General features: G+C 42.1%; 1 long non-coding RNA gene across 1 annotated transcript; it reads right to left on the reverse strand.

Annotated features, from left to right (window-relative positions):
- Positions 1 to 6,051: 6,051 nt before the first annotated feature.
- LOC142055760 (uncharacterized) lies at positions 6,052 to 7,188 on the reverse strand. The gene is made up of 2 exons (XR_012660033.1): positions 7,066 to 7,188; positions 6,052 to 6,761 (listed from the first exon to the last, which is right to left on the reverse strand). It is a non-coding gene; the product is annotated as an uncharacterized LOC142055760 (long non-coding RNA).
- Between the last annotated feature and the right edge of the window lie 4,864 nt (positions 7,189 to 12,052).

Consider the following 12,052-nt stretch of genomic DNA (forward strand, 5'->3'; position numbering starts at 1 on the left):
TGAGAAAGAATGGGGCCACTGAGAAGGAATAAAAGGTGGGAGAGCAAAGGAGGCAGGAAGGCTCAACATCACAGGCTGTGGAGAAGAGGGACACTATTATAGGGACAAAGGAAGAGTGCTACCACATCTCATAGTCCTTTTTCTGAGAACGGCCCCCCTCGGCCCCAGCATCAACCTACACAGAAAGGAACATGAGAAGTCACTTTTTTTCTTTGTCTAGACAGGTGGAAGAAGTGTCTTATGCTTTCTAGCTTCTTGTTATTTTTCATGTTTTATTCCCATAAGTACAAGCCCTCCCCTTTTAACGTCAGGCTTAAACACTTTGCCAAAAATCTTAAACTCTGTATGATAAATTTTGGTCATTAACATTATTCTCTGCTATATTGTAAATATTGTCCAAGATGTAATGATACCAGCAGGGCTAACCCAATGGCAGCAGTGGCACTGCTGCTACAGATTAAGAGAGAGTGGCTTAAATCAATAAAGTACTAAACAGACCACATTCCACTTTAATAATTACATTAGGCTGTTGAATTTAGAATGTTATTTTAGTGACATTGGTTCTTTGAATATGAGATCATGTCTGATAACTTCATTTAACTGTATTTAGTTTGCTGTGTTCAAGAGAGTAGTAATAGGGATGTAGTCTCCAGAACAGCTGTTAAGAGACTAATATTTATTTCATGGGTACAGTTACTTGACAGAGGATAGACTTACAGAAGGATAATACCACTGTTTAAGGTTAGGGGTCAATGTGCATTCATTCTAGGAGTTTCATCCTTTCATCCTTCCTCCCTCTTTAAGTATCAAATGTAAATGAAATATACAACGATTAAAAATACCACATTGAGAATTAATCACAGGAGAAGAGAGAGATCTAATAGGGACAACAGGGTAGACAAAGTGAGTCAAAAGAAAAAAGCCTATTCTTCCCTTTATTCAGTACTTACTCTGCCTGGAACTTGATGGCATGCAGACCAACAATTGCTTCATGTCTTCACGGTACTATTTGCACGGCTGCTGAGCTGGGTCCATTCTCGGGATCCCCTTGGATACAGCTGGTGGCTGCAGCTGCCAGCAGCTGCCTGGGCAGATGGTAGCTTGAGCACCACAGCACAGCCAGAAGCAAGCCCTGAGGAACAGAGGGCTGCTGTTCTCAAACAGGTGTTTTTTTCCTGACCTCCCATCCCCAAGTTGTATTTCCAACATACAAGCTTGGTTCAGAGAGTTTTGCTTGGGAAGTATATATTTTGCTGTTGCTGCCACTTCATTTGTTGCATAACCATTTCCGTTACATCTATCTCCGGTAGCTATTTTGCCCTGCTCAGTCAAACCTGTGGGTGGCATAGCACAGGAAACTGACGTGGAGCTTTAATTGGTGGCCTGGCCTTAAAACCCATCCGGGAGCCTGTGGGTCTGTCTGTGTTCCCCTACTTTGCTGCCTTTCCCCCCTGCCCCCCCTCCCAAGTTTTTTGTGGCATCCCTCAGAAAGGCCATGGCATGGGAAGGATGCCTTATTTTCAAGTTCTGCTGGTGGTGTTAGTGGTGCAAACTCCTAACAGATCATAGAATCATAGAATGGTTTGGGTTGGAATGCACCTTTAGAGGCCATCTAGTCCAACCCCCCTGCAATGAGCAGGGACATCTTCAGCTAGATCGGGTTGCTCAAAGCCCCGTCCAACCTCACCTTGAACGAGGGATGGGACATCTATCACCTTTCTGGGCAACCTGTTCCAGTGTTTCACCACCCTCATAGTAAAAAATGTTTTCCTTATATCCAGTCTAAAACTACCCTCCTTCAGTTTAAAACCATTACCCCTTGTCCTGTCAGATCAACTGAGGCTCACACTGCTAATTTCTGAAATGCCATAGGAGGCAAATAGAGATTGTGCAGTTCAATGGTAGATGTTGTTCTTACCACATCTCAGGGCTACATTCCTGGTAGTCATATTAAACAGCAACAGTTAAAGTTTATTTCTTTCTTGCCATCAGTTCCCTTTCTCTTTTGTAGACACCTGGAAGAAAAACGTACCTACTTGCACACTAGGTATTGACTAATGGAAATAAGGATTATACGGGAAGTGTGTGACAATATCTGTGACAATAGGTGACAACAGCTCTTTCAGGAAGTTGATGTTGGATGCTGATATTTCAGCAGCTTCTGTTTGACTACAAGCCTTGAGAGACTACACAGTCTGGAACATACTTTGGAAGAAAGCATAACAGAGAGTCTACCTCGGGCAGGTTACTAGCTCACATGGAACAGGGATGGTATCTGCTATTCTTTCCATTTTGGCAGTGTTTACTTTCACACCAGTACTTTTAAGAAACATCCATTTCCAGAAAGCTGAAAGAATATAGAGAAAAAAATCTATTTTTACTCCAACCATATTTTTACATCAACCTCCCAGTGCTTATTGTTTGAGGGAGCATAAACTGCACAATGCCACCTAAAAACAGACCCATATAGTTTTTGGTACCAGAAAATAAATCCATTTATTTAGTGCAGGCATTTAGTGCAGCATATCAACCGCTATTCTTACAGATTCTGTCAAGCTTTTAAAACTAAACTTAGCTGGTTTTGAGGTTCTTTTCCTTGCCTGTCTATTTCTCACAAGCTCTTCTCTGTTCTCTCCCCACAGGATCACCAGGTTTGTCACCAGAATGTTCTGCAACCTGAGCCAACAGTGAAAGCATAAACTTTTCACATCCCAAGATATTATGGGCTGCAGTGAAGGGAACAGGCTGTCCATGACCTCCCTTACAATGCCAGGAACCAGAAGGTTCCTAGTGGAGTCACTTTGCCCTCAATGGGCTCAGCCGACTTCAGCTATACTGAGGAGGAAAAGCAAGTCTCTATTAAGTGTCAAACTTATCTGTCCCAAAAGCAAAAAATAATGGTGGACATGTCCGTGACTGTATAAGACTAATAATAATCTCAAGGATTAATATTATTAATCAAGATCCCACTTTATGAGGGAGTACTCTAATCCCTATGTTGCAAGAGGAGTGCATAACGTCTTCTTTTGGAAGAAAGGTGAGCCGGTGCCCTGTGCACATATTGATAACCTAAAAACCTAAAAACACTTTGGGCTGCGAATCCTAGTTGCAAAAAGGATGTATATAGGCCCCAGGCCAGGTATGCTCTACAGCATATCCTGCTCTCCTGATTTCACAGCTGAGTTCCTGCCAGAAGCTTGCAGTGCTGCCTTCTGGGGTGTGCACCCAGATTTTTCGCGTGGAAGAAAGCACATGGCCTAAGGAAAAGGGATGGTGCATGGTGAAGTCTAAACAGGGCACGTGCCTAGACCCTGGACGTAGAAAGTGCTCCCATGTCCCATAATTTAAACACAGCTGAAGGTTCCTAACTAATGCCTGCAAATTCACGTTGCATGCACTTTAAAAATGCCACATGACTTTTTTGATATTTTATCTAGGCAGTTGCTCCACATTGCAGCCAGAACAAGCCATCTAAATGCTTGCAGTATATCCATTCTGAAAGTCATCCCTTTCTTCAGCTTTTGTGTGGTCTTATAATTTAGATAATATAATAAATACTGTAATTCTGACTGCCACTTCATTTTCTGCCCATATTTCAGTATACTTGTTTTGATTAATTTAAAGCCCAGTGTGTCTGCTCCTGCTCTATCCTAGCAAACAGACATTCCAGATCCAGAAACAGACAGTTAAATTTAGTAAAAATTTAATGCTCATCTCCTGTACAATTTAAACAGACACACTGACCTAATTAGCTTTTTGGCATCACACACACTCTCAGCTTAGGGAGGTCGGCTGTTCTGTGGCAGTTATAGGAACCAGATATTTCTTGTATTGTTTGCCTGTTTTAGATATCTCAAGTAGAACAGTTAAGAGGCTCCGACAGTAGCAGTTTGGATTAAGAAGTAAAATTAAATTGGACGGAGAGTCTATCAGCAATATCAGTTTGAGAACCCTGGGTTCAGGAAGCAAAAGTTTTTACTTAGTTTAGGTTAACTGATACAAGTTTAGCATGTTAGGAGTAAAAATAAAGATTCTATCATCTGGATTTTTTTTTAAAACAGCTGTATGATGTTTAGACTAAAACCCTGAAAATTCTTAATAAACTAGATAAGGTGTTTTCTGAAATTGATCTTTTAAAATTTGTTAGGGGTTTGAAGTGAACATATCCATCATTTATCAACTTCTCATAACAAAGCCTTTTGGAAACAAAATTTTAACTTAGATATATGGGGAATGTGTCTAAAATAAAGCACTTTATTTTACTCACATTCTCAAATGTAACCACGCTATATTGAGTCCGGAACAGTGAGCGGAAAGAGTTCCTTGACTCAGAATGCAAACTGTTCAGTGAATGGACAATGAACTGTTTAAAATCTGCAGCTTGTGTGTCCCTACTTTGCATGAGGAACACTGCTGGCAAAAACGCAGCACAATGAGATACAAGACCTGGAGTCACACCTGCACTGGTTTACCTTTGTAGGCACCTGTGACATGTGTGCTTTCTGCACTTATCACAGTGCCAGAGGAAGCGACTCTCAGGATTGACCCCAGCGGTGCGCTGTTCCGCCCCAAGACAGGCTAATCTGTCTCTAAGACCTTCAGCGATAAAGCTTCCACAGTGTCTCTGTGGTCACTGACAGCTGAACTCTGGGCTCAAAGCGCCTGCACCAAGCTTTGCTTAGGTATCTGCTCATGGGCAGGTCTGCAGTGCCCTCGGGCTTGCTCCTGGATGTGATGTCAAGCTGGCTGGAACCTGTGCTGAAGTGTCAGATACACGTGGGCTACCCAGGCCCTGCTCCGGCTTTGGGCCACACCTGAGCACAAGCACCTCAGAGCACCGTAACCAGCAGGCACAACTGGTCCCCAGAACAGCCCGAGGCCCAGGCTCAGCCCACAAGGTAGAGGTGCCCACTGGGAGGGCCTGCCAACAAAGCTGTCAAGGCCTACTGATTAAGAAACTGTTGACATGTTAAAAGCAATCAAGCACTGTATACAGATACATGCTGGAGTTTCAGTTTATACCTAGTATCAGTGCATGACAAGAGCCTTGATAATTCTGTCCCCAAATCCCATAGGTCCAAAACCAGTCTTGCTGATGAGTTGACTGTCATCACTACCAGGAATGTTAGATAAAGGAGAGAGGGAGCAAGGTGGCTGAATTCTGTGAAGTTTTAATCACCCACCAAACAGCATTTGAAAGGCAGGGAAGCATGAGGGTTAAATAACAGTTTCCTTAGTCGAAACATTTATGGGCCCTTGGAAAAAACTGGGGAATGGTAGATAATTCATCAGAAACCAGGAGTAAAGAAATGCAAATGTCACCAGCTACAGAAAGCATGTTACTACTGTCCTAATTGGGAAGAAGGGGGTTAGTAAATGCATATGATACAGGGACTCTGTCCTGGTTTCAGCTGGGATAGAGTTAATTTTCTTCATAGTAGCTGGCACAGTGCTGTGTTTTGGATTTAGGATGAGAATAATGTTGATAACACACAGATGTTTTAGTTGTTGCTAAGTAGTGCTTACACTAGTCAAGGACTTTTTCAGCTCCCCAAGCTCTGCCGGGTGCACAAGAAGCTGGGAGGGGGCACAGCCAGGACAGCTGACCCAAACTGACCAACGGGACATCCCACACCATGTGACATCATGCTCAGCATACAAAGCCAGGGGAAGAAGAAAGAAGGGGGTGATGTTCGGAGCGATGGCATTTGTCTTCCCAAGTAACCATTACATGTGATGGAGCCCAGCTTTCCTGGAGATGGCTGAACACCTGCCTGCCCATGGGAAGGAGTGAATAAATTCCTTGTTTTGCTTTGTTTGTGTGAGCGGCTTTTGCTTTATCTCTTAAACTGTCTTTATTTCAACCCATGAGTTTTCTCACTTTCACCCTTCTGATTCTCTCCCCCTCCCACCAGGAAGGAGTGAGCGAGCGCCTGTGTGGGGCTGAGTTGCCGGCTGCGGTTAAACCACGACACACTCTAAAGATCAGAGAAACAGAAGAGAGAGAAATCTCCAAAAGGTCTTTTTAGCAGATATTGATAATTACTGGTGTTATAGTACTGGTCAAAGCTGTATGTTTATGTGTTTGTAATTCAGAAAGATTTGTGTGTTGCTATCAGTAACAGAAAATTAAAATAAAGCATTTTTTTCCTGTTTCACAGGCAAAGACAAAGTCTCTCACAATAATACTCAGGAAGAAAGAGTCTTCAAGGGCGTTCAGCTCAAACCCAGTTTGCTAGCAATTAAGTTAATGTTAATCAGCTTAATGCTTATGCTAATGCATAAGCATGTTATTGAGGAAGGGATGAGAGGTACCAAAGCCATCCCTGCTTTGGACACTGCTGACAAGAAACTTTCGATTGTGCAGCTCTCAGTGATAATACATTGCGCTGAGAGGGTATTCAACTTCTCACCAGTTCCTTTTGCTGAGAGAAATAATGAAAGGTAGAAGCAGTCCATGATTACATTTAGCAGAGAGATCTGGAGAGCGCCTGACCAGCTCATTCCACAACCATGCTGGTTTTCAGTCTGAGATGTCGACAGTGACATGATTTCCAGTAACATTTGTCCTTGGCCTGGACAGTGGCTCACCCAGAGCTGAGGGAGGTGTAAGGCCAGGTCCAGGTCTTTGTGAGCCCATGCCAGGAGAGCTCCTGGGGCATATCATGTTTGCTGCCCTGGTCATGAAGAAAGCACTCCACAGCTGACTCCGCGCTCCATGTCCCTTCAGTGTCCTGGCACCCATCATGTTGGAACTAATTCTAAAAGTGAGAAAACATGCTGTGACCCAGGCCAGGGCACTCTGGTGGGATATCATCTGTCTTAGTTTGGAAAAGAGCATTTAATGTCACAGTCTGGCTCTTCATCATGGCTTACTGTTAAATGCAATGGATTCAGGTAATAAAGGCAGCAGTGCAGACATGTAAGATATTAAGAAAGAATTTAGCATAGCTTTTGGTAAGCACAAGATCTTACAATTACACTGCCATTATTTCTTCCAACAAACAATGGTACTACAAAGACATTTTCAATTATATTTCAAGCATGTCAGGAGAGAACTCCTACCCAAAGAAATGTGACCTCATTTTGCTGTTGTGATTCCTGGGACCAGGGAAGAAGCAGCGCAGGCAGCCACCGTGTTCAGTGACTGACGAGTATTTTTTACGACAGTCAGCTCCCAAGGTCGTTTCTAGCTGCAAAAAAAAATATATTCAAATTTTGGGGCTCCCTCTGCTGGTTTGACATCAACTTTCGCTCACAACTGCTTTCCCTTCTCTCCGACTGCTCGTTATCACTTAAACAATTAATTTCATGTATTGTTGTACTAAAAAAAAAAAGTTAGTACATTGCTTATCAGAGCATGTGTCTGATATTTGATATTACATTGGAGAAAAATCTGACGTTCCTCTAACAAGGAGAGAAAAGGTTTCTTCTTCTAAGTTTAGTTTCAGGACTTGCAAATGTGTACGCCCCTATCACTCCATTCTTCCATGGATTCCTAATATGTGTGCACTCGTGGTATGTGACTACTTTAATATGTGTTAGGGTCTGCCTCACCAAGTATAAAAAAGTAAAACCTGAAGAAGACACTGTGGAAATGCTGCGTGGAATAGCCCAAGCGCACACAACCAAGAAATCAGTTATAGGTTTTTATACTCATCCTTTGTACAGCTTATTTAAGTGTTACGTGGCCTAGAACTTCCCTCATTTTTACTCAGAATATTGCCTTACTGTTATGTATGTAAATGGCACTAGGGAGTTCCAGAGTTTACTGTTCTGACCTGTAGCAAGGCTCAGTGTGCCACACGACACGATCACATTGGTATTTCGGGTGCACGTGTTAAAAAACAACCAAACAAGTGAGAGAGAACACAGTCAGACCTCAGAAACAGTGTACGTCCAAGGTATTGCTCAAGTTCCATTGCCTTCATTACCTTCAAAGAGAGCTCAGGCGGGGTTGTATCAATTGGCGTACGTTGCTTATAACTTTAGGGTTGTTAATCCAAATTCTCTTTAATTTGGATTCTTTAATCTCTAGGAGATTAAAAGGAACCTATCCATTTTGAAAGGCAGCGGCTCATCTCCTGTTGCCTTGCAGCAAGCATGTCATTAAAGGTGAGTTTGCAGAATAGCCTCCAAAGTGCATGGGATCAAACCTGACACTCGAGCCTTTCTGGGACAGGCTTTTGCTCTGTATGCAACAATCTCCCCCGCAAGAATTATAGCTTTCTACTCCAACTTCTGTTGCGCTTAATATCAAATAGCTTTAACCTTAAAAGGTAAAATTTCATTATGCTCAAGTATTTTCTGAATGGATTAAAGGGGTCTGAAAATAGATTCTAGAACTTTTCTACCGGTTTTCTTGTAGCTAACCCACTGGTTTTGCAGTTAAACTGCAATAAATTCCAACCAACCTGAAGGCTGCACATCGAATTGTAGCCTATAAAAAAATTTGATGGTGGAGGTATACAGCCCTCAATGAAGCTGATAAAACACTAATGGGAGAGCCACAATTTATTACAGGAACAGCTGATTAAATCAAGATAGCACTTAACAGAGTAAGATCATTTAAAATCTAATGATTATATTAGATTATATCATAATTCCAGTGACACCACTAAGAGGTGATTAGAGATGGAATTTTAACTTTCAACTTTTGAACAATTTCATTTACATTTTTTAATCACTAATATAGAAAAAAAACCCCTTATATTTTCTCTGTGTTCAGTGAGAGAACAGCATATTTTTAGTTCCAGTTTCCTTGGATAAAAGGTTTCTTTCAAAAAATTAGAAGGCTACTTAGTTCTGAATATTGATAACTGGATAATGGACCCATAAATATATGCCGCTGAGCCGAATCTTGTGAAGGTCGTTAGAAAATTATCCCACTAAAGTCACTGGAAATACTCCTCCTGGTTCTTGCAGAAACCAGAATGACCCACTAGTGACTTTAAAGTTTTCAGTCTTCCTAACATTTTATGGTATATTTAAAACTATTTTGGCTTGGGTCTTTGCAATTTATTTAAACAAGGAAAAGGTCTTTCGGTGATGCTGTTAATCGCTAGCTATAGAGTAGAGCGGAGCTGTCAGTCATAAATATTCAGAAACTGTAAACCAGACACAATAAAAAGTATTTTTTACCAAAAAAACTTAACTTGCCATAGTTTAGGGAGGGTTTATCCTACCTCTGAATACAAAAGTGGACTAGGTGACTCTCAGCATTTCCTCTAGTTTTTAGCCTTCGTGTTTAATATTTCTGAGGTTTCCCGTGGCCATGATCGGCTCTAGGTGTTGCTGACAGCTGAGGCTGCTTGCCTAAGCACAGCGTCTATGGCTGAGAAAAGAGTGCCAGCCTCAGTGAGGCTGCCCTGCCACAGTCCTCAGCACACATCTGCGCGCGCCTGCTTACTTGACAGTGCAGTGTGAACTAGACCCACGGATCGGGCTGGAGCACATCATTTAACGCTTACGCTGACGCGTGAGTGGCTACGTCAACTGGCATCCCGCATTGCTTTGGGCTCCTCTCCACTGCGGGCTGCTCACCGCGTTGAATTTCGGAGCTGTTAGTGGGTAGCGCTCTCTCCTAGCAGCTGGCCTTCTGTTTCTGAGGTCAGTCTGTGACCTGAAAGACCTTCTTAAAAAATCTAGTGTGTAGACACCTTTGCATTCAAAGACAGGCATTTTTACACCTCCACATCTCCATGAAAGTGGGACTGGAGTAAAGCTGCTGTCCTACTAGTAGTGTAGAGTGGGAGTGAAGCTGCATGCTTCCTTGAACCAGACCATTGCTTCCAGACCAGGTGGGATAGAAGCAGAACTGCAGGTGCAGCTGCTCAGGTTGCTGCCTAGTGTCTCTCAAGCTGAAGGGTCAGAGGTGTTGCTTCTCTTCTGTGGGATGTTTTGTTGTGACAGATGAACAATGGCTTGTGGCAAGAAGGCACCTTGAATGGAGAAGGAAAACACTTCAGGACAAAGGCAAGTAACATTTCTGGAAATCTGTGGTGCGCTCACCTAGTATTTGGCAGTGAAGATGAACAACATAAGGATGCTGCTGAACGTGGAAGACAACTACATCTGGGAACTTGCAGCTCCCACTGTTCTTCACCCCTGCTTTCAGTTGCCAGGGAGTACAGCGTTATAATGTTGGTGGTAGCAACAGGGTGATTTGTAACGTGGTATCTGCTATTCAGAAGATGCCAAACACCTTGTGAGCAATCGTAGCAACATAGGTTTTGTTTGTATGAGCTTTTCTGTTGGAGACTTTGGTGACACACACACTTCTCTTGCCTTTTTATTACTATCTATTTGTTACTATCTTATTGTTACTATCTCATGACCACTAAGTTCAAGTTAGAAAATGTTACTGATTGAAAAGTCATTGCTCCGAAGGATATCTCTTCCTAAGTTGCATTGCAGTAACATATTTTATTTGTACAATAATGTTTGCATTATTACACAATATGCATTTGTAATGCATATATTATTGTGTATATACAGTTATACAATTGCATGTATAATTTTGTGTGCATCTGTAATTACACATATTCGGAATAATCATGCTTGATAAGAAACATATTTTCATAGTCTTCTCTGAAATAGCTGTGCTCTTTACCCAGTAAAAGACAACGTTATTCCCTGGAACTATTAACATTCTTCTGTCTACCAGGAAGGAAAGTATTGATAAGCGAAGGCATACCAGATACCTAAGGGAGATGACATAATTAGCATTCATTATTAATGAAGCTATTGCCTCATTCACATGAAATACAGAGCACTTAATACTTTGTTTACCTCATCTTCCCATCAATAAATACACTCCCTCTAGAATGTGATTTTATATGTCCTCACTTGGGAGATCTGTTCACATTGAATCCACTAATTAGAAGTTTCAGTTCAGTTTATGTTGACTTTGCCTTGCCCTTGGCTTTAGTTCACTTGGGGTTGTAATCCGGGTGCACATCGCGTTGCGATATTTAACACGTTAATCTATGTATCTGGTAAGAATCATAACATTTAAACTACTGTCCTGAGAACAGCATGAGCAACAAGCAAACTCAGCCGTGTAGGATGTTTTCTGCCTACTGGTTATTTAGAAGGAAAAGCAGCATATAAACTGGAGTAAGACTAGCTGGCAGCCAGCACAGGAATGTGTTAGCAGAGTAGCTGATACACATGGCACGTACTCCCATCTTCAGTTTGTCTTCCGCTGCTTTTTCTGTGTCATGTCTAAAAATTTCAAAACGCTAGGAAGAACTGAAGGCTGGTTTTGTAAGATGCTTACATGGCAAGCGCTTCCTTTTATAAGTTGTTTTACAAGATTAAGAACAAGGTACCCATCTCACAAGTGCCTTACGATGGGCAATGCTTCCCAGGGCAGTTTTGACGAGAGCTGCACTGACATTGCAGGACCAGGCAGTGACAACAGTCCCAAGTTGCAGAGAAAGAAGGCAACAAGGGTCTGTGAGGAAGGGAAGGAGGTGAGGAGGTGCCTCAAGGGGAGGGTGAGGGACCAGGGGGGCAGTCACAGGCCACATCTGATAAAGCATTGCCAATGGTCTCCAGCAAGGTTGGACTACAAGAAGGCCATGAACCACAGCTTTGTAGTTGTAAGTGCTGCAAGATCTTGAAAGAAAACAAATACCCACACATCCTGTTGTCTCTAGGACGAATTTCAGGTGACTGTGAAGGATTGGAACTGATTATTAAGTGTAACTTAATAGTGTAACTGTTTAAGAGGTTAAAAACATTAGAAGAAAATGGGATAGAAAAATGAGCTCCTTTCTGCCACACTGCCTTTTCATTTCAGGGAAGTTTCACATAAACGTCTATGGATTGTACTGTTTGTCTTAAATGTCACTTTTGCAGCGAAGCCTACAGCTAACGGGTGACAAATACTAGATTGCTGTATGTAGCATGCGGAGACTCATTGGCAAGTGAGGTAATAAAGGAAGAGATGAACTAAGGTGAAACTAAAACATCACTAAAAAGATTTAAAAAAATAAAGAAATTAAAAGAAAACAACAACAGGTAAAGACACCAATAGAGATTTGGA

The sequence above is a fragment of the Phalacrocorax aristotelis genome, chromosome 3 (genome assembly GCF_949628215.1).
Source record: "Phalacrocorax aristotelis chromosome 3, bGulAri2.1, whole genome shotgun sequence".
NCBI classification, from domain to species: domain Eukaryota; kingdom Metazoa; phylum Chordata; class Aves; order Suliformes; family Phalacrocoracidae; genus Phalacrocorax; species Phalacrocorax aristotelis.